Consider the following 20570-nt stretch of genomic DNA (forward strand, 5'->3'; position numbering starts at 1 on the left):
AAATGCACGCGGCGCGAATTCGAATCCACGGCGAGATTTCAGCGCGGGAAGCTGCTGTGTGCCGGTATGCCGAGGTACGCTTGACAACTCAAAATTTTCTATTTGTACTTGCGAGGCAGCAGTATTTGACAGAAAATAATAATACTTTGATGCTATTCTCACGCCTACAAGCGAGGTCGGCGTGATTAACAACAAGAGTAATGTGCAACGGTAAACGCCAAGGTACTGCGTGCCGCCACCAAGTTTGTCCTAGGCAAACAATTTTTTTTTCTTTATTTCTAAAAGGATCGCATTTGACTTCGCTGTCATGTGTCTCACGCCGTGAACAACGGCTTCTGCGATATCCAGAAGGTATTTATGTGCTCAGTGCGCATGCATGATTTAAGACGATACTACTGATATAGAATAAGCAGAACTGTGTAACCTCTATGTCGTACAGGGGGCAAAAGACGCGAAGATAATATGTCAGTTAAATAAAAAGGACACGACTTGTTTGTACGCGTCCTTTTGTTTTAGTTGCTGTATATTTTTTTAATGTATCGTCATATGGTATACCAGCCATGGCTGGACTTGGTACTCTCGTTCGCGTGTGCGAATGTCCCGGTTTGCTGAGGTGGCACTGTGAACAGCGCCAGACAGGCGCGATTGCCCCGGTTCTTGAGCCCCTGGCCAAAAACTTATGTCTGGTATAGGAAAAAATTTCACAGCTGTGCACTGTACCCATCGTGGTTGCTTAGGGGTTATGGTCTTGGGCTGCTAAGCACGAGGTCATGGGATCGATTCCCGGCCACGGCGGCCGCATTTTGATGGGGGCAGAATGCGGAAACGCCCGTGTACTTTGATTTAGGTGCACGTTAAAGAACCCCAGGTGGTCAAAATTATTTCGGAGTCCCCCCACTATGGCGTGCTTCATAATCACATAGTAGTTTTGGCAAATAAAACCACGATTTATTTTTTACCTCTGCACTATGTGTTTTGAAATGTTCTCCCTTTTTTAAGCGTGTTGGTACAAGCCTTTACCGTAGTTTTAGCTTTAAGATTTGACCATATTCTCTCGGTGCGTAATGCATTTATATTGACACAATGTTGTGGGGCTCCCGCACCGCGCGACGGCGCGCGCCACGGCCGGCGCCATGGAAGATGACGAAGCGCGTACGCTTCACGCTCTTCTTCTGGCCCGTCAATAAAGAGAAGCGTATATTTTGTAAGACTCATCTTCAATCTACGTTACATTTTTCTCGTCGAGGTGCAGGGTACATGCTACCACGCCCAGATCGAACGCCGTCTACAAGCCCAGTACGAAGTCCGGTCGAGCTGACTCCTGTTCACGTACGGACAAGCGGTCGACTTCAGCGACTGCCACCAGAGCACGAGCCTCTACCCAATCGAGTCGGAAAGATGAGTATATCAGTTCCGCCTTCTTCCTCAGCGGCATCGACCGAGGTCGTCCTTAACCAGCTGCGAATCCCCACATCCTTCCATAGGGACACTTTCGAGGATGTTGAGGACTGGCTTGATCACTTTGAGCGTGTCACAGAATTCAACGGCTGGTCCCCAGAGCGCAAGCTACGCAACCCCTACTTTTCCCATGAGGACTACGCGCGGACATGGTTTGAGAACCGTGAGGCGGCGTTATTGACATGGGACGAATTCCGATGCCAGCTAATCAGCACATACGCCAGTCTCGATCGCAAGGAGCGAGCTGAATCTGCAATTCAGGCGAGGGTACAGCGGCCGAAGTAAAGCGTCGCAATGTTTGTCGAAGATATGTGCCGACTTTTCCGACGCGCGGATGCATCCATGCCGGAAGAAAAGAAGGTCAGGAACCTGATGCGTGGTGAGTTATTCGGTGGCCTAATACGCAACCCACCAAAGACCGTCGCAGAGTTTCTCGCGGAAGCCATATCAATGGAAAAAGGCACTGCAGCAACGAATAAGGCAGTACAACCGCGACGTGTCGACCCTATCGCGTGAGCCTCTCGCTATACCCATGTACAATACCGACGCTTAGCGGGAGCTCTTTAGGCTTGTTGTCCCAGAGGAGCTCCAAAAGCTTCAGGTGGCTCCGGTATTGGTAACGTGACTCGCTCTGGCTGAGGTCGTCCGGGAAGAAATCAGGCAGGCAGTACAAGTCCCGGAGCGAAGCGAGGCACCACAGCACGAGGTACGGCAGCCACGGCCTCGCGTGTCGTATTCGGAAGCTGCGCGAAGTTCGTTGTCTCCGACGTTTCACGATGCGTGCGATGTCCTGGACTTTCATGGTGTGCGCGCCGTTGAACAAGCAACTGCTGACTTCAGGACTCGCCGCACGCCATTCATGGCTGAAACACGACCACCCCGGAAGAGCAACGTATGGCGCACTGCAGACCGGAGACCCTTGTGTTTTCATTGCGGTGAAGCCGATCACATCTACAGGGCCTGTCCTTACCGCCGATCTGGGCTCCGTGGATTCTCACTGAATGCGCCCACGCAATGCTGAACGCCTCCTCGAGATTGAAGCCTACCTCGCGGACGCCAGAAGCTCGTTTGGCCCACGATTCAGTGACCCCCAGTCACCGTCACCTACCCGATGCAGGTCTTCCAGGCGTCGCTCACCCAGCCCCTCCTCCCGGGAAAACTGAGTCCAGCGACATGCGGAGGTGAGGTCGCTGACTTTTCGAACGCTGAAGATCCTCCATTACGACGACAGCGAAATGACGTAATTGAGACACAGCGAAAGCAGTGTAGTTCGGTGTCAGTATCTTGCGAGGTACCAGTTACCATAGATGACCACGAAGTCACGGCGCTAATCGACACGGGTTCGGACACGTCTGTTATGAGCCAGAATCTCGCGCGCACACTGAACAAAGTTTCGACGCAATTGACCGAAACTCAAGTTCGTACTGCAGGAGGGCACCTCATAACTCCAATGGGCCGGTGTACGGCACGAGTAAACATTCGGGGCTTCACGTACATCGACGACTTCGTAATTTTTCCAGAATGTTCAAAGGACCTTATACGCGGCATGGATTTTATTCAGGCGAACGCCGCCATCATCGACCTGCAAGAGTCCAGAGTTAGCTTCGCTACTACGCAAGCCATAGCGAACAGTAATGACAACGGCAGTGACATCGCGCTTCGCGTAGCTGACGATCACGTCACGTTGCCACCCAAGAGCAGCGTGCGTACCCTTGTCCGATGCGACATGGAAGACGACGCCGAAGCAATTGCTGAGGCCAACATCCCCCTGCTTCTTGAGCGCCACATTTGCATAGCGACAGGGTTTCTTCAGGTGCGAAACAAATGTTCAGTAGTTTTCCTAACAAACTTTAGCAACGAGTGCCGGCATGTACCGCGAGGAACGACAATCGCCTTTCTTCGCGAAATCATTGATGTCTCTGACATTGCCACATTGAAAATCGCATCGTCTCAGTAATCTGAGTTGCCCAGCCTAAAGGAACGGGTTCACGTTAACGCTGCTCCGCTAGGCCATCAGAAAGACCATCTACCGAGTCGTGTATGAATTTGCGGACTGTTTTTCAATGTTGTCCAAAGTACGGCGCACGTCCATCACAAAGCACCCCATTATTGCGAACGAGTCTGCACGTCCTGTTCGTCAGCATGCTTACAGAGTGTCTCCAGTGGAAAGGGAAGCGATCAAGCATCAGGTGAAAGAGATGCTCCAAGACGACGTGATCCAGCCGTCCACAAGCCCGTGAACCTCCCCTGTAGTGTTAGTCAGAAAGAAAGATAACACACTACGGTTCTGCGTAGATTACAGGAAATTGAACAGTGTCACCAAGCGCTATATTTATCCATTGGACGTTATCGATGGATGTTTATCCATCGACGACGCATTAGATTGTCTACAACATGCCAAGTTTTTTCTTCGTTGGACCTTAAATCAGGGTATTGGCAAATCGAAGTTGATGAATAGGATCGTGAAAAAACAGCGTTTGTGACACATGACGGGCTTTATGAGTTCGAAGTTCTCCCCTTCGGTCTCTGTTCCGCACCTGCCGCTTTTCAGCAGATAATGGATACCGTGCTTGCTGAACTCAAATGCCAAACCTGCCTCGTATATTTGGACGACGTCGTCATGTTCTCGAGCACGTTTGACGAACATCTCGAACGACTCGAGGGTATCCTCGCTGCGACCCGTACTGCCGGCCTCACCATCAAGCCTGAAAAGTGCTACTTCGGGATCCAAGAGCTCCAATTTCTTGGCCATGTCGTTGGTCCTAAAGGCGTCCGACCAGACCCCGACAAGTTAGCTGCCGTCGCCGTGTTTTCGCCACCCACAGACAAGAAGGCTGTCCAACGTTTCCTTGGTTTGTGCGCATATTATAGGTGCTTTGTCGAGGGATTCTCGAGAATTGCTGAGCCTTCTACACGGCTTACACGCGACGATGTGCCTTTCATTTGGGCGAAACGAGCAGCAGCAGTCGTCGTTCAATGAATTGTGCCAGCGTTTGCAAGCGGCTTCGATACTTACTCATTTCCACGAAGACGCTGACACTGAAATCCACACTGACGCCAGTAATACGGGTCTCGGTGCAGTTCTTATGCAGTGGCAAGCTGGTGCGGAACGCCCGATTGCTTATGCAAGCCGCAGTCTCACCAAGGCTGAAAAGAACTGCTCAATCACTGAAAAATAATTCTTAGCAGTTGTGTGGGCCATTAGTAAATTCTGACCATACTTGTACGGTAGACCCTTTCAGCCTGTCAGCGATCACAACGCCCTGTGCTGGCTTGCCAACCTCAAGGATCCTTCAGCAAGACTACCCCGTTGGAGCCTGCGCTTAAAAGAGTACGACATAACAGTTGTCTACCGATCTGGAAGGAAGCACAGCAACGCTGACCGTTTGTCACGTGCACCACTCCCTACGGCGTCATCGGACCTTGACCATGACTTGCCATTTGTCGGCGTTATTGACGCCATAAAGATGGCTGAGCACCAGTGCGCTCACCCTGAGCTGCTGCCGTTGACCGAGCACCTTCAAGGAGTTGCAGGTGTTTTACCCCACTCGCCTGTGCGCGGCTTATCATCGTACCGCTTGCACCACAGCGTCCTTTACAGGAAAAACTGCGAAATCGGTCCCAATACGTACCTCCTTGTCGTGCCCTTGGTGCTGCGCCAAGACATTTTGCAAGCCTGCCATGATGAGCCATGCGCCGGACACCTGGTATTCGCTAAAACAATAGCAAGAATACGACAGAAGTATTACTGGTCCCGGCTTTATTCTTCTGTGAAACGGTACTTGGAGACCTGCCGCGATTGTCAGCGCCGCAAGAAACTACCAGTTATACCGGCTGGTTTTCTCCACCCTCTGGACCCTCCTCAAGCACCGTTCCGACAAATAGGAATGGATCTACTTGGGCTATTCCCAGTGACCTCTTCGCACAACAAATATATAGTCGTCGCTACCGACTACTTAACGCGGTGCGCCGAAACCGAAGCTATTCCGCAAGCAAACTCGTATGAAATGGCCAAGTTCTTTGTAAGCCACATCGTCCTACGAAGTGGTGCACCGTCTATTGTCATCAACGACCGCGGTACAGCATTTACAGCCGAACTTATGCAGGACGTTCTCCAGCTGACGCATTGCTCTCACCGCAAGAGCACTGCGTACCACCCTCAGACCAATGGATTAACGGAACGTCTGAACAGAACGCTGGCTGATATGCTCTCCATGTATATCGACTTAGAGCACAAGACGTGGGAAAAGATTTCACCCTATGTGTCCTTCGCGTATAACACTGCTGTACAGGAGACTACGCAGTATACGCCGTTTGAGCTTGTATACGGCCGTCACGTCATGTCCACACTTGACGCCATGCTACCTCTGGCTGATAATAGCTCGACCAGCGAACACGTAGAAGAGTTTGTACAAAGAGCTGAAGAAGCCCGCCAGCTTGCTTGGCATCGTATCCGGAGCCAACAGCACGCCGACACCCTTCGGTACAATCAGGGTCGACTCGACGTCCATTACAATACTGGCGCCTTCGTGTGAGTCTGGACGCCGATCTGTCGCCGTGGATTCTCGGAAAAGTTGCTCCGCCGGTATTTTGGTCCCTACAAAGTTACACGCCGCCTCAGTGACGTTACCTACGAAGTCGTCCCCTGCAGTTCTGACCCCGGTTCGCCCCTGTCGTCGTCCTCGCGCTGAAATTGTTCATGTAGTGCGCATGAAACCCTACTATGGGCGTACGTGAACGCCGAGCTGCACCTAAGGAGCTCCCTTTGTTGTCGTCGCTGAAAGAAATTTTTCACGCGACCGAGACGGTCGCTTTTCGCATGGGAGGCAATTGACACAATGCTGTGGGGCTCCCGCACCGCGGGACGGCTCGCGCAGCGCCCGGCGCCATGGAAGATGACGAAGCGCGTATGCTTCACGCTCTTCTTCTGACCCGCCATTAAAGAGAAGCGTATATTTTGTAAGACTCGCCTGCAATCTACGTTACAATATACGACAACCGCGGATAGAAGCTGCGACTGTTTGAGATTGTAGAGCGTTTCCTCTAAGTTGTAGTGATTAGCTGTCATTGGAAATGTGTAAGGTTGGAAATGCTTGTTTTCATCCTTCACATTCTAGAATACAAATTTATACTAGGGTAATTCAAACTTGCAAAATGCAGTGTGAAACCTAATACTAAACTTTATTTATTCAATAAAAATAAACAATATTTTCAATGTCCCTTTAAATTAGCATCATTGTGCACTGTGGAGGTGAACTGGTTCGAAGGCACAAACTGACTGAATGGATCCTTGTCTTGCTTTAGCATAACTCAGTTTGAGTATGGAAGAAAAAGTACAGGTGACAGGATGAACACTAACTTCTAATTGGTCTTATTCCCCGACCCTATTGCACATTATATGAGCCGCTCATAGCACACATGGGAAAAACAATTGAAACAACAACCTTACAAGATGCAGACTGCTGCAGTTCACTGAAAACGTGCCGATCAACTTAGGAAGTAAGGTTCATTGCCTGATAAAGATAAGGAGGGTGTACTCATGCACACCCTAACGTATTTGGCAATGACATTAGCCTGATCAGTAATCTCGCGCATCAGTTGAGTGTTACTGCATCCTATGATGACACATTCTTTAAAAAAGACTAGTTTGTATCCACAAGACTTGCAATGCATGACAAGGGACCTACTTCTTTAACTTTTATGAAGGTTGTAACTATGCTCGCCCAAGCAATCATTGATACTGCATTAAAACGGCTAGTTGGGCCAGTTGGTTGGGATTCATACTAAGGTTTGTTAGAGCGCAACCTAAGACAAGGACAACAGAAGGTACAAAACAGTGCCTTGTCGTCATTTTGTACCTTCTGTTCTCCTTGTATTAGGTTGCACGGTAACGGACCTTAGTATGAATCATTGATACCCCTTCCCGTCTGTCTAATGTTGACGCCCTTGCACGACAAGGGAAACTTGTATGCCACAGCTCAAGTGCAATCAACATGCCCGTTCATGTCTTTTTTCCAACCAGTGTGTCAAAACAGATGTAAAATACTGGCAAACATGCAATGACCAGTTACCTCAACTATCTCAACTGCGGGTTGCCAAGAATTAAAAATTACCACAGGGTACTACTCGAATGGTGTTCACTGTATCTTGATGAGTGCTGTTCATGGCAGTCGCTGCAAATATTTCTCATTCATTGTGCACGAATATGGTTCATTAGCTAAATTCTTAAGTTTACCTAATCGATAAGATGTCAGTTAAAAAGTTTTGTATGATGGTTACAAATGGCCGGTAACAGCATTTAAAACAGCCTAGGATTTGTGAAGACACGAGAATGAAAGCCCGTGAAATAAATAAAAGGTGACAATAAACTGCCCTGACCATGAAAATGCTTCTGCGCACCAAATATTGCGTCAATCTTTACAAAAATTTTGTCAAATAGGGGCACTGGGAAAGAGCAGCTGCGGTTTTTTCTCGACATATCAGCAGTTTTTGGCGTGCAAGTACAGTCCCTACGAAACGCGAAGTAGCGCGATCTTGGTAACAGTTCGCTGTGCGAACCTTTACAAGACTGTGCCCCAGGTTTGCAAATTCGTAATATATGCAGTGCACTGATGACAATGTTTCCGTCTGAGACCACTTATATTACTGATGCGGAGCGCATCGTCACGTGAATTTCTAAAGAAAAATTTGCATGTTTAGTATTCTTTTTTTTTGTCGGAAAAAAAAGACCACACTTGACCTAGGTCGTTTTAACGCTGTTATCGGTCATTTCTCGGCGTATTACACAACCTTCTGATTGGCACCGTATTCGATAAGTAAGGAAATAAACATTCATTACAAGTACATATTAATTGCTTGTTCGCAAAGGAAAGAAAACTTGAGTAGCACTAACATAAACCTATCAAAATAGAGTGGGCGATGTTCACGGAAAGCACTCATTTACTTTTTTCTTGGCCACAGTTAGTTGTCACATCCAGTATGTAATTTAATGGTGGTTTCCGAGAAACCTGTACAGGTCTCCAACGTAGCCTCATGCTAAAGTAGGGTGGGTGAAAAATTTTCCTGTCATGAATTTTACTTGCCTTGCAGGCTTCCGCAGAACTGATCTGCCATTATCAAATAGTGCTCTGTAAAGTAAAATAAGGAACACCTTTTCTTCATACACCTGTATTTCACTCATTGACCTTTACCAAGCTTCTCATGTAAACATGTATTTACTGCTCCAAAACGGGCAATTCATGCTCCAGTGTGTCAAATTTGCGACTCCCAGAGCTGCTCCAAAACTTCCTTGACTGCTTCCATCCCTGTATGAGTGGCCCATATAATGTTTAATAAAATAATCACTGGCATCCCAGAAACTTCAACATTTAGCATCAGTCTGCCAAAGTGCCTACATCTCAAAATTTGGCTTAGAACTGATCACTTCATTTGCTGCAGGACTGAAGCTGTCTTGATATCTACAATACATTGGACACTACATGCAGGATTATGAATGGATACCTGAACACTGCTTGAAGCACCAAGCTCTACAGCATCGCTTATGCTCCTTTCCATGGGTTGGCAAGAAGAACCGTGGCACGCAACTCTACTCGCACCTGTGCTCTTAACTATCATCGGAGAGAGATGCATTGGTATGCTGTACATTGGACTGTGGGCTCCAGCTGCATCTCTTGCATTGTCATACGATATGCAGGTAGAGGAGTTACCTATTGAGCGCACATGTTTGTTAACGATAGAAAAAGGAAGGTGGCTTTTTGAACACCGATGACCCTGTCCTCCACTTACTTATTTTAATTTTCTTGTTACCTTATTTTTGCTGATTATATAAAGGTCGCAGGCCATTAAGCCAAGAAAAGCGTTGGTGTAATTAGCTGTGGTTGAAATGTAGAAAATATTGAAAAAAGTTATGAAAGCAGACGAAAAGACCTTGTCTCAGGTGGTGACTGAACCCACAACCTTTGCAGTACACACGTGATGCACTACCGATTGTGCTAACTTGGGCATTTATGGTATTTATGCCCTGGGAGCCAGCGCCATTTAGAGCTATGGTGGGCAGATGACATCTTTTTTTGCACGACGGTGTCGCGTAACACCTGAACTGAAGAGAGTAGGCAGGTGGCTAACAAACCCATGCATGCTACCTAAAGGCATCAAGGCTATGAGGTTTCAAACCCTCGCATGAATGAATGAGGAGAAGGAAAACGTGCTTCATTTTTTTAAATCACGACCATATAAAGCCACAAGGCAATGAAGCCAATAAAAGCATAGGGGTAACTAGCTGTGGTTGAAACTGAAATGTTGGATTGGCTCTGCAGCCATCTATCAAATTTCACCGCAATGCATTATCATGACTCAATGGGCAGCACGTTTAAAAATTATAATTCAGAAGACTGCTGGAATTTCAACAAATGAGCAGTTAGCAAGAATGAGAGTGTATGCCATTCTAATATTCTTCGTATTGATGGCACTTATTCGTAACTTTTCCGCTGTGTTATATCAGTGTTTTAATTCGGACCAAAACCGTGCTATAATGTAGCAACGAGGTTACGGTCTAGTGGCGTAAATGTGCATGTTAATAAGAGCGCAAATCTCCTTGACGTTAACTAAGAGTTGTTTAAACTTCGGCAGCCTTCCGAAATGTACTTTTTTCGAAGTTGCTGTCCATTGAGTTACACTGGTGCACTGTGTCATGCGAGCTACCGCAACGAGATGGCGTATGTACACGGTCATGTAAGATGCTGAACAACGCCTCTGGGAGAGCGGACCAGACCGTGTAAGCCGAGGCGGCATATAGTCGTGCGTGTTTTGCATACACAACCTAGTAAACAGTTCCCAGTTAACACTTACGTTTTGTCAATCACGTATGCTCGTCACCCGGCCATGACATGGAGGCAGCGGTGGGATACTCGACAACGCTGTGAGAAATGCACCACGCCAGTAGCAGTCTACACCTGCAGGCACGGCGGTGAATACGATACTTTGCTACCCATGGCTTCACCTACAGTGTCCACAGCCCAGCACGCAGCTCCGCTAAGCTCGTTCGTCGTCAAACTGCCGGAAAAACTTGATTTTCGGCGACCCGAGGAGTAGAAACGGTGGTTCACGAGAAGGGAGTGCTATAGAGCTATTGACGAGACGCAAGTGAACACACTCATTTATGCCATGGGTCGTGAAGCCAAAGATGTCCTAACCTTGCTCAGGCTCTGTGATGCTGAGAAACTCGACTACGACACAGTAATGCAAGTGTTCATGAAAAATTGCTGCCACGGATGAACGCGATATACGAATGTTAAAAGTTCAACAGCCGGAAGCAAGACGCGCATGAGGCAGCCGATATGTTCATCACCGAACTCTTCAGACTAGCTGAAGCCTCTGAGTACAGCTCCCCTGAAAGAGGAACTGATCTGTGATAGACTCGTGATTGGTTCCACAGACGCGCAGGTAAGTGAGAAGCTTAAACTATACGCTGAGCTTACTCTGGAAGCCGCTGTCAACGCTGCTCGCAACATGGCAACAACCGAACAGCAGCAAAAGGACCTAGGGCCACAGCTACAATCACTTGTAGCTGTAGACACCATGCACAGCTTCTTGAAGAGCAAAGGAAAGTAAAAAATTCTCGAAAAAACCAGCGAGACCAAACTGCGCTGACATGCAAGTGCTATGGTTCAACAAAACACCTATGGTTCACCATCACACACTATGTGCACAGCGAATGGCAAAACATGCAGTGCCTGCAGTAAAAAAGTAACACTGCTGCCGCATGCTTTTCCGCTTCTGAAAAGCAGAACGAAAAGCATATACGAAGCTGTTTTGGAAGAGGTTTACTTGGACAATTAACTGACCAACAGGATCCTGGGCCATGAAAAATCCATGTGATGGTCAATGGCTTCAAGGTAGACACTGGCGCAGATGTAACTGCCATACCAACAAGCCTCTACGACGAACGAGTCATGGGCAACCTGAAGCAAGCAAAAGAACAGCTGCTCGGACCCGGCAGGACCAAAAAAGCAACAGTTAGACTGCCACCCTGTGCTGAAATGGCTGGTTATGTCAAGAACAAACTTATGCAATAGACAAGATGCATGACGCACTTTTTGACGTCCCGCAGTCAAATCCTTGAATGTCCTACCAAGTCTCCTAGAAGTAGCAGGGCCAGCAGGCAAGGCCAGCGACCCAGGCAACATTTTATGCCACTGCCTCTACCTGGCTACAGACCTGGGCCTTCTCAAGACCGATTACAAAATATCGCTACTCTCTGATGCCAAGCGGTGTGCTATTATGTACGCGAGGCGAGGACCTCTGCCCATGTCGCCGAGTGTCCAATGTGAGTTGGAGAGAACGGAGAGCCTGGGTGTCATCAAAAAGGTCGAAGAGACCACATAGAGGCATGCACCTATGGTAGTTGTGCAAAATCAAGGAGGCGAGCTTCAAATCTGCAGTGACTTTGGAGGGTTGAAATAGAACATTCTGTGCGAACGAGTCTTAAGGCCCACCGTCAATGATTGCCTAGCCGAACTCACCAGATCTGCCTGGTTTAGCAAACTTGATTCAAGAGCTGGATATTGGTTACTGGTTACCCGAGTCCCAGAGGTACAACACTTTCCTGACGCCAATTGGCGATTTTAAGCTTCTCCAATTGCCCTTCGGAATTTCCACAGCAACTGAATTTTTCCAAAGGGTAATGCTAAGAGAGATAGAAGACCTGGACGGCGAAGCATGTCTGCAAGACGACATAATAGTGTTTGGCCGCACGAAGGCGGAACATTATGCACGACTGCACAATGTACTTCAGCACCTGCAAGAAGCTGGCCTCACCCTAAATGCTGCAAAGTGTGTACTACATCAGCAGTCAAAAATCGGGCCCCTTGGTTAACCCCCTTCTCGTTCATTACATAACGAGGGTCTCGAATCTGGCAACATTGGCGTCTTCAGGTACTACGTGTGGGTTTATTGACCAGTTGCCTTCGCCCAAAAAGTTCACATACTCGTGATGCCTGCGACAGAAAGGATGCTCTACATCCATCGCCAAGGTTTGTGAGTGGTGGCACTGACTAATAATCCCAGGGTTAGTTCTAGTAGTAACATAAATACCCCAGAAAATAGATCGGAAGACGGTGCTGTGGTAGCTCGATCGGTAGAGCATCACACGCGTAATGTGTAGATGTCAAATCGTTCCCTACCTGCGGGAAGTAGTTTCTTCATCCACTTTCAGTTCCATTAATTTATTAGTTCTTTATTTGAATTCGTAAGTACAAAAAATTTTCCCTGTGCTGTCCTTGGTGCCTTTGTATGTTGGCTTCTTATGATATGATTAATAAAAATCGGGCCCCTCGGTTAACCTGCTTTCTTCTCGTTCGTTACATAACAAGGGTCTCGATTCCGGCAACATTGATGCCTTCAATTGGCATGTGGGGCTTTATTGACCAGTTGCCTTCACTCAAAAAGATTACGTACCTGTGACGCCTGCAGCAGAAAGGATGTTCCACATCGACCATGTGTGTGCCACGTTTTCTAAGAAAGCAGGAACTATTCATATATTCTCTCTGGAAGTTCATAAAAGAGGGAGAGGGAGGAAAGGTTGCAAAGAAGGGAACAGGATCAAGAAAATTGAGGTGTAGCAACGTGTGTAAACCGAAAAAAAAAACATTGATACACATACCTGTGAGAGATAGAAAAAAATGAATAATTATACAATCACTCCCACTCTTTGATATTAAAAGAGCTTCTGATATCAGTTGTGAATTCGTGTTTCTACTTCTGCCAAGAATATATTTCTGGTTGTGGATGACAAGTGCATGTGCTACACTGCTCACCTACATTGGTCTTCCTTTGTTTTTATATTCTGCAAATGTTCTCTTGCCCTTTCATCATTGCAGCGTCCAATTTGGCTTGTGTAGAGCTTACCAGAAGGAAGAGATTTTTTGGTAAACCATTCCAATGGCACAATTCATGAACGGTGCTGCATGCCTTTTGTTAAAAGCAGCTGCATTTTTGCACTCAAGCGTGGAAAAAAAGCTTAGATGGCTTCTTCGGAACCAGCAGCACGAATGGGGCCCCATATTTGTAATTGAACTTCTTCAGTGAGTGCAACTGCTGTGCTCATGAGGCAGTGCCTCTGGCTGCTTCAAACTGCGCACTGTTGCCTTTGCTGCTTTCAACTCCTGAAGTTTTCGCAGTAGGGATTCTGAGATTCCGATGATGAGAGTGAGGGAGGCCAGCTGTTAGGAACCTGCCAACGTGAGCACAAAATATATTGCGCATTGTGTTGATACACATTGTTAGAGCCTATTCAAGGCACATTGGGGCAATAGTAGCCTTAACATGGATGTAGGCTGGTTCATACACTAGCTAACGTTTCTTTGCTCTTAGTTGGTAACTTCGGGAAACATGCTTTAAGGTGAGCATCAAATGTTTACCTAAGATATGCCGCATACCGTCAATGGATTAATGAAGTTGAGCCTGACCAAGTATTGCCCGGTTAGTAAGAGTCAAGGGGAAAAACAGAACTGACACCGACCAAGGTGAAAAATTATTTAAAAACACGTGGGAGCCTTGCTTACAATGCTTTCGCCATGCGTGTCTCATGTGTTAAGGTTAGTCCTTTTCCATGCCGATTAAAACCATTTCAAATGTTATCTACTGTATTCTCATATGTCACGTTAGAGTTAGGTTGTAAAAGAATTAAGATAGCGATGTATCGAAACACATTTAGAACCACGGCGTTGTCAAATATCTAGTGATGTAATGTCACAAAGCACAGGAGCATTGTGATTATCAAATTTCAAAACCGCTACTGCAAAAGCTTAAATTCCAAATGCAAAGAAATTTCACTTTGGCTGTATTGGGAATAAATTAGTAGTAAATACTATTGTAGTGATCTTGGCAAAGCTGCGGGGCTGGTAACTAATATTCTTTTTGATATTCTTTTAATACTGTATTAGCAGACAGCGCATGAACCTGGTGGTTAGTGGCTATGACGAGCGTCAACATCGCCTCCAGGTTTTTATCACACTGCAGGCAGCTGCAGGTGGTCCCTTATCTCTTAGGCCACACTAAGGTGCCCTGCAATCTGAGTCATGCCTCACTGCCAGTTACTGGTAATTGTGGCATTCATTTCAGTTTCGATATCAAGATTGCTAGAATGCTGTTTTGTATTTACAGTGTTTGAATCATTTTTTTATGCAGCCCTAACTTTTGTTGTAGTTGGGCTCTAAGGGCTGTAAAACAGCAAAAGCCAGCAGTGCACATAATTTAAAGCAGCTGAAGCAGCTGGAAGTACTGCCTCATGAGCACCAAGTGATGCACTCACTGCGGAAGGTTGCTGCCAAGCATGGGCTCTGAGTTGGGCTGTTTGATGTTGCGATGCCAAGCCTGATGGTGGATGATCAAATTGTAGTTATGGCAACTGCATTTTGATAGGCGTGAAATGCAAAAACGTGGGTGTATTTTGCACTGTATGCACAGTAGAGTAACCAAGGGGGGCAAAATTATTCCAGAATCCCTCGTACTTCTGGCCTCACAATCATATTGTGGTTTTGGCACATGAAACTACAGAATTTGGTTCAATATATTAGTTGCTGCCCTTTGATGTTGCAGTTCTCTAATTTTCTTGCTTAGAAAAGCTCTGTTCTTGCTATAAATGATGAATTTATTATTACAAAAGGCTAACCTTCAATCTAACTTAACTCATTAATTTCCTTTAGTGTCCCTTTTCCAAGCGTTAAAAGCATGGAACACTAATACTTTTGCATTAATTTTTATTTGAGTCGTGCTCAACAGCCAGATGCCATAGAAGCTGAACTAATACTGTGGGCTTCAAGTTGATAGGTTGCCGTATAAAAGCTTGTCTTTTCTTTTAGAGATAAAAACGCCTGAGCCTAGTTTTCTGTCTTTAGATAGACTACTGAGATAGGCAAACATCACTTGCATGATAGATCAGTGATTAGTTATGTGTTCCCCCGCCTCCCAAAAAGAAAGTAAGCTTGTAGGATCGTTTCTCACTTGCGGCAAGTTGTTTTTTCATCCACTTTCATTTCGAATAATTTATCGTTTCGTTATTTCATTTATTAGGCTCAAGTAATTTCTTCTATGTTGTCCTTGGTGCCAGTGTTTGTTGGCTTGTTATGATATTACTAATAAAAATTGGGGCCCTCAGTTAACCCCCTTTCTTCTCATTTATTACATAACGAAGGTCTCGAATCAGGCAACATTGATGCCTTCAGGTAGTATGTGTGGGTTTATTGACCGGTTGCCTTCACCCAAAAAAGATCACGTTCTCGTGACGCCTGCGGCAGAAAGGATGTTCCAAGTCCGCCGCCAAGGTCTGTGAGTGGTAACGCTGGCTAACACTCCCAGGGTTCTACAAGGAAACATAAATACCCAAGAAAGTGGATGGGTAAACGGCACCGTGGCAGCTCAATTGGTAGAGCATCGCACGCGAAATGCGAAAGTAGTGGGATCTTTCCCCACCTATGGCATGTTGTAGTTTCATCAACTTCCGATAATTTATTGCTTGGTTATTTCATTTATTAAGCTCAAGTAAATTCCCCTATGTTGTCCTTGGTGTCAGTGTTTGTTGGCTTCTTAAGATATGACTAATAAAAATTTGGCCCCTCAGTTAACCCTAGTCTCATTTATTACATAACGAGGGTCTCGAATCCGGTAACATGGATGCTTTCAGGTAGCATGTGTGGGCTTATTGAACCGTTGCCTTCATCCAAAAAAGATCACGTTCTCTTGACCCCTGTGACAGAAAGGATGTTCTACCCCCGTCGACAAGGTCTGTGAGTGGTGGCGCTGGCTAACACTCCCAGGGTTCTACAAGGAAACTGAAATACCCAAGAAAGTGGACGGGGAAACGGAGCCGCGGTAGCTCAACTGGTAGAGCGTCGCATGCGAAACGCTAAGGTTGTGGGGTCGTTCCCCACCTGCGGCAGGTTGTTTTTTCATTCACTTTAATTTCCATTAATTTATCGTTTCATTAATTCCTTTATTAAGCTCAAGTAATTTCCCCTATGTTGTTCTTGGTGTCAGTGCTTGTTGTCTTCTTATGATATGACTAACAAAAATCGGGGCCCTCGGTTAACCCCCTTTCTTCCTGCAATAATATGTTTCATGGAGGATAACAAAAGCAAGCTTGACTTTCTTGTTTCATGTAGACTGTTTCTGCGTCCTTCTCTGTTTGCAACCTAAAAACATGAAAAACAGCTAGTAAAAGGCAGCATAAATTGTAGACGAACTCCTGTTATTGCAGTAATGAAAACTCTTCACAAAGAATAGCTGATAAAAATATTTTTAAAATTTCAGTGGTTTTCTGAAAATAAAATTGGCATGGAAAAGGTTAATCTTGTATCGTGCACTAAGAACAGTAGCGAAACAAATTAGTCACCTAATGCAATGTGTGTAATGAATCGAGGATAAGTGCTCTATAAAAAATCACATGTTTTTGATGACAGATGGTGATTATTTTCCGACACATGTCGATCTTTATTTGCTAATGTGAAAAACCACAATCACTTCCCTCTCAGCTCTGTCAGGGCTCTCTGCAACTAACCTCATGTGCTGGAAGATAGGGGAACATCCACGGCTCATATGTTCAGCCATGTGGCTACTGTAGATATTCGTGCAAGTTGTGGGTTCACCCACTCCCTCATTGAAACATTGATAATGATTACGGTTACTAATCCTCGTTTCCATCCAGGAGCAACATCAGCTTGTAGTTGATGCTAGTCCTGTTGATAGGTCTTTATCCTTTTTTCATGCTATCATGCTTCTACGAATAAATAATCTTGCATACTATTGTTGAAAGCTTGGAGAGTTGGTTACTGGCATTAGGAAACAGTTACTATACTATAAGATGAAACACATGAAATGCACAGGATGAGCACTACACATGAAGTTGTTTTAGTACATGAGTTCGATTATATGCATGCATGAAAGGCTCACATTTGCAGCAAAATTTGACTATGCGTGACATATAAGGTACATCACTCATTCTATTTTGCATGTACAGTACATCTTTTTTAAAGTAATCAATTTTTCCATTTGAGATTACAATAGAAGGTGTGCTATTGCATTTATCGACTTGTCTGGGAAGGCCCTCATATATCAGTGTGCACATTTAGCCTTATATTTTCTGAGTATTTTGTGCTGTTGTATTTTGCCATGTATTGACATCTTCTACAATGTGCTGCAAGTTTTTCGGGACTTGCTAACACGCTAACCTGCGCAGAATGCTCAGCCTGCCTTTGAGGCACCTTTGAGTGTCTTTAATGCCTTCAGCAGCAAGTGTTATACCCCAGTCACACGAGCATGCCAAAGGTACTTTGATGTTAAGGAGCATTGAACTTTCAAAGACATTAGTTCAATGGATATATGTCGGTGCTTCATGGTCTCCAGGTAGTCTCCGTTGAAGCTTTTAACAGAAACCGCAATGTATCCTTAGCGCTGCCATCACCTCGAAAGTAATAAAAAATTATGGCCCGATGCGTCTTATAATAAATTTGTCACATTTTCTTCAGAAACATCTATTTTTTCTAATACATAGAAACATCAAGAAGAATGCACACGTAGTAAAGGGATTACTTTATCACAAACAGATGTATATATTGTAATGATGGCCACCATGTGTACCACATGGTGGCCATACACCGCACGTTGGCGTCGATTATTCATTGTTGCCTTTGCTTCAGCTGCTTTGTTTCGTTCGTTGTGGCTAGGTCGCGGTAGGTACACGTAAACGCGGTAAAAAACTACAAAACAAAAGTGACAAGGGAAGAAGATGCGCAGAAAAAACCCAAGGAGACTGGGACGCTTAGCAGCCACTAACCAAAGAACCAAATCGCACATGGCACACGTGTTGTGTCGATGTTGCTGCTGACGACAGGCCGTGCCGGCGTTGCTGTACAGGCGCTTTCATGATGGAGATTTCGCGTGTCTCGCAAGTGTTTAGTACTTTAGTAACAGTATTCAGTACTTATAGGCTCGTTCTGAAGAGGTAAAAATTGAACTTCCATATTTTAGTGATTATTTTTTCTGCTGTCAGACGCCCTCTAGGCTCGAGAGTATTCCCTTGAGGTTTCAAAGGACGAACACGCACTCCTTTTACTCAAAGCCCCCTTCCAGAAGGGCTTCTTTGCTGTGCTTGTGTGACAGTGGACATTCTCCCTTGAAGTAAAGCATCTTTGGTTCAAAGGACTTTGAAAGTGCCCGTGTGACTGGGGTGTTACGTAGGATAGACCAGGATTTGTGGTAATGGCAGGCTGCAGGAGCATTGTGCACAGATGTAGGTGATAACAGCATCTGGATATCTCACAAAACATTGCAAAAGATGCCAAACTGTACCAAAATTTGGCTGTACACATGCACTTTGCAGATATAAGGCCGCGAAGTGCAGATTTGTATACTAGGTCTTTTTCCATCCAAGAAACCAATAACTGAACCAACAAACCTTCTACAGGGGTCTTGAATAAAGAAGTTGGTTACTTGAACAATATGATGTATGACATGGGTGCATTATGAATCACATAGCTTATATGTCGTGTATTGTGAAATTTCGTGCGAATGTGTCGTTCTTGTGTATGTGATCATTGTTTAGTGAGGTCGCTTGATGTCCAGCACTCATTCTCTGCATATCATGTTGGTATTTTGTTTTGTCAACTGTAATTGTTTCTTAAAACCTTACATTGTTAAAATTAGACTTTGGGGCAGTTTGGTCTTTTCATCCATATTCTTGTTTTTGTCATTCCCTTTACCATGTAAGCATTTTTCTGGAGCACTTGCAGTATTTCGTCGTGTTCTTGCGCTTGCAAACCAGATGTCTGTCTCTGAACAGCCCAAACCACTCGTAGCATGCAAATCTGATGAATCCTCAATAGAACTCCATAGCGAATGTATTGCTAAAAATATTTTTGAGGGGATGAAGCGCTTCTGTAACTGCCGAGTTTTGCAGCAATAAAGAAGCAGAATGCTTGCATCTGTGTAATCTATATATAATATTTTCTTTGTATCATCTTTTATCTATCTGTCAGCATGGTAACATTGTTTATTATCTTCTTTCTTAACATTCATGAGTTCCAAATAGCTCCTTTAATCTTTTTGTCCTCACATTTTCTGCAATATCCTTCACCGGAAGGACAACTAGCCGTTCACCTGATTTACCACTTTTACAGGCGACAAATTACCCATAATAGTAGTGTCATGCCTAATGCTTAAAAGCTCCTAAATAATTCTGCACATCTGAAAGTTCTTTGAATTGATGCAAGCAGGCGCTGTTTATATGACGGCTGAATGCTCATTTGATTGGTTTTTAGGCAAATTTGAAAGAAGAAACCCAGTACCTATGTGTTGCTTCATGCTGTTGACCTGTATTTATTATTACATTTGTTAACTGTGTGTGCACTCTGAAGATATGCGCAATACTGCTGGTGCTTTGTATAATCTGAGTATAATAAAACACATTATATTATCAAGAACACATTCAATTTATTAGTTTTTCTAATGGTGTTCTCATGATTTCCTTTCATTGTCAGTGCTGCGAGGCATCCTAATACCTAATTAAAGAGCTTCTGCAGATATAAAGAGTTGATTCAAAATTTCAGAAACTTTTACTCACTGCAGCTATAGGTTTTTTTTAATATAACCTCTTCACTAAAAAATGGGGGTTCCTAAATTGATTATTTCACCTATAAACCACCCTAGCTGGATGAAAATACTTTTCAGAAATTGCTCGAAGGTCTATTATACTTAATCAAGTCAGGATAAGAAGATACTCTTTGCAAATAAAAAACATTATTGGTCCATGTCACATAATGAAACATTCTGGGAAGCCCTCTCGTCATTCATAGAAACACTTGTTTGCAGCTTTGTCAGTGCCGTGATGTTTCAACTTTAGCCTACAAGATAACGATGTTCACATGATGTGAAATATTCGCGAAGTATTCTGTGTGTGCATTCTGCAACTTAAGAGGAACAGGTGCGGACACTGACCAAATGGTTTAAAGTAGTTATTTAAATTTTGGCTCCCCCACGGGAGCCTTGTGAACAAGGCTTCCTTGGGGGAGCCAAAACTTAAATAGCTATTTTAAACATTTTGGTCGGCGTCTGGACCTCTT

This window comes from Dermacentor variabilis, chromosome 6 (genome assembly GCF_050947875.1).
Source record: "Dermacentor variabilis isolate Ectoservices chromosome 6, ASM5094787v1, whole genome shotgun sequence".
In the NCBI taxonomy this organism is placed as follows: domain Eukaryota; kingdom Metazoa; phylum Arthropoda; class Arachnida; order Ixodida; family Ixodidae; genus Dermacentor; species Dermacentor variabilis.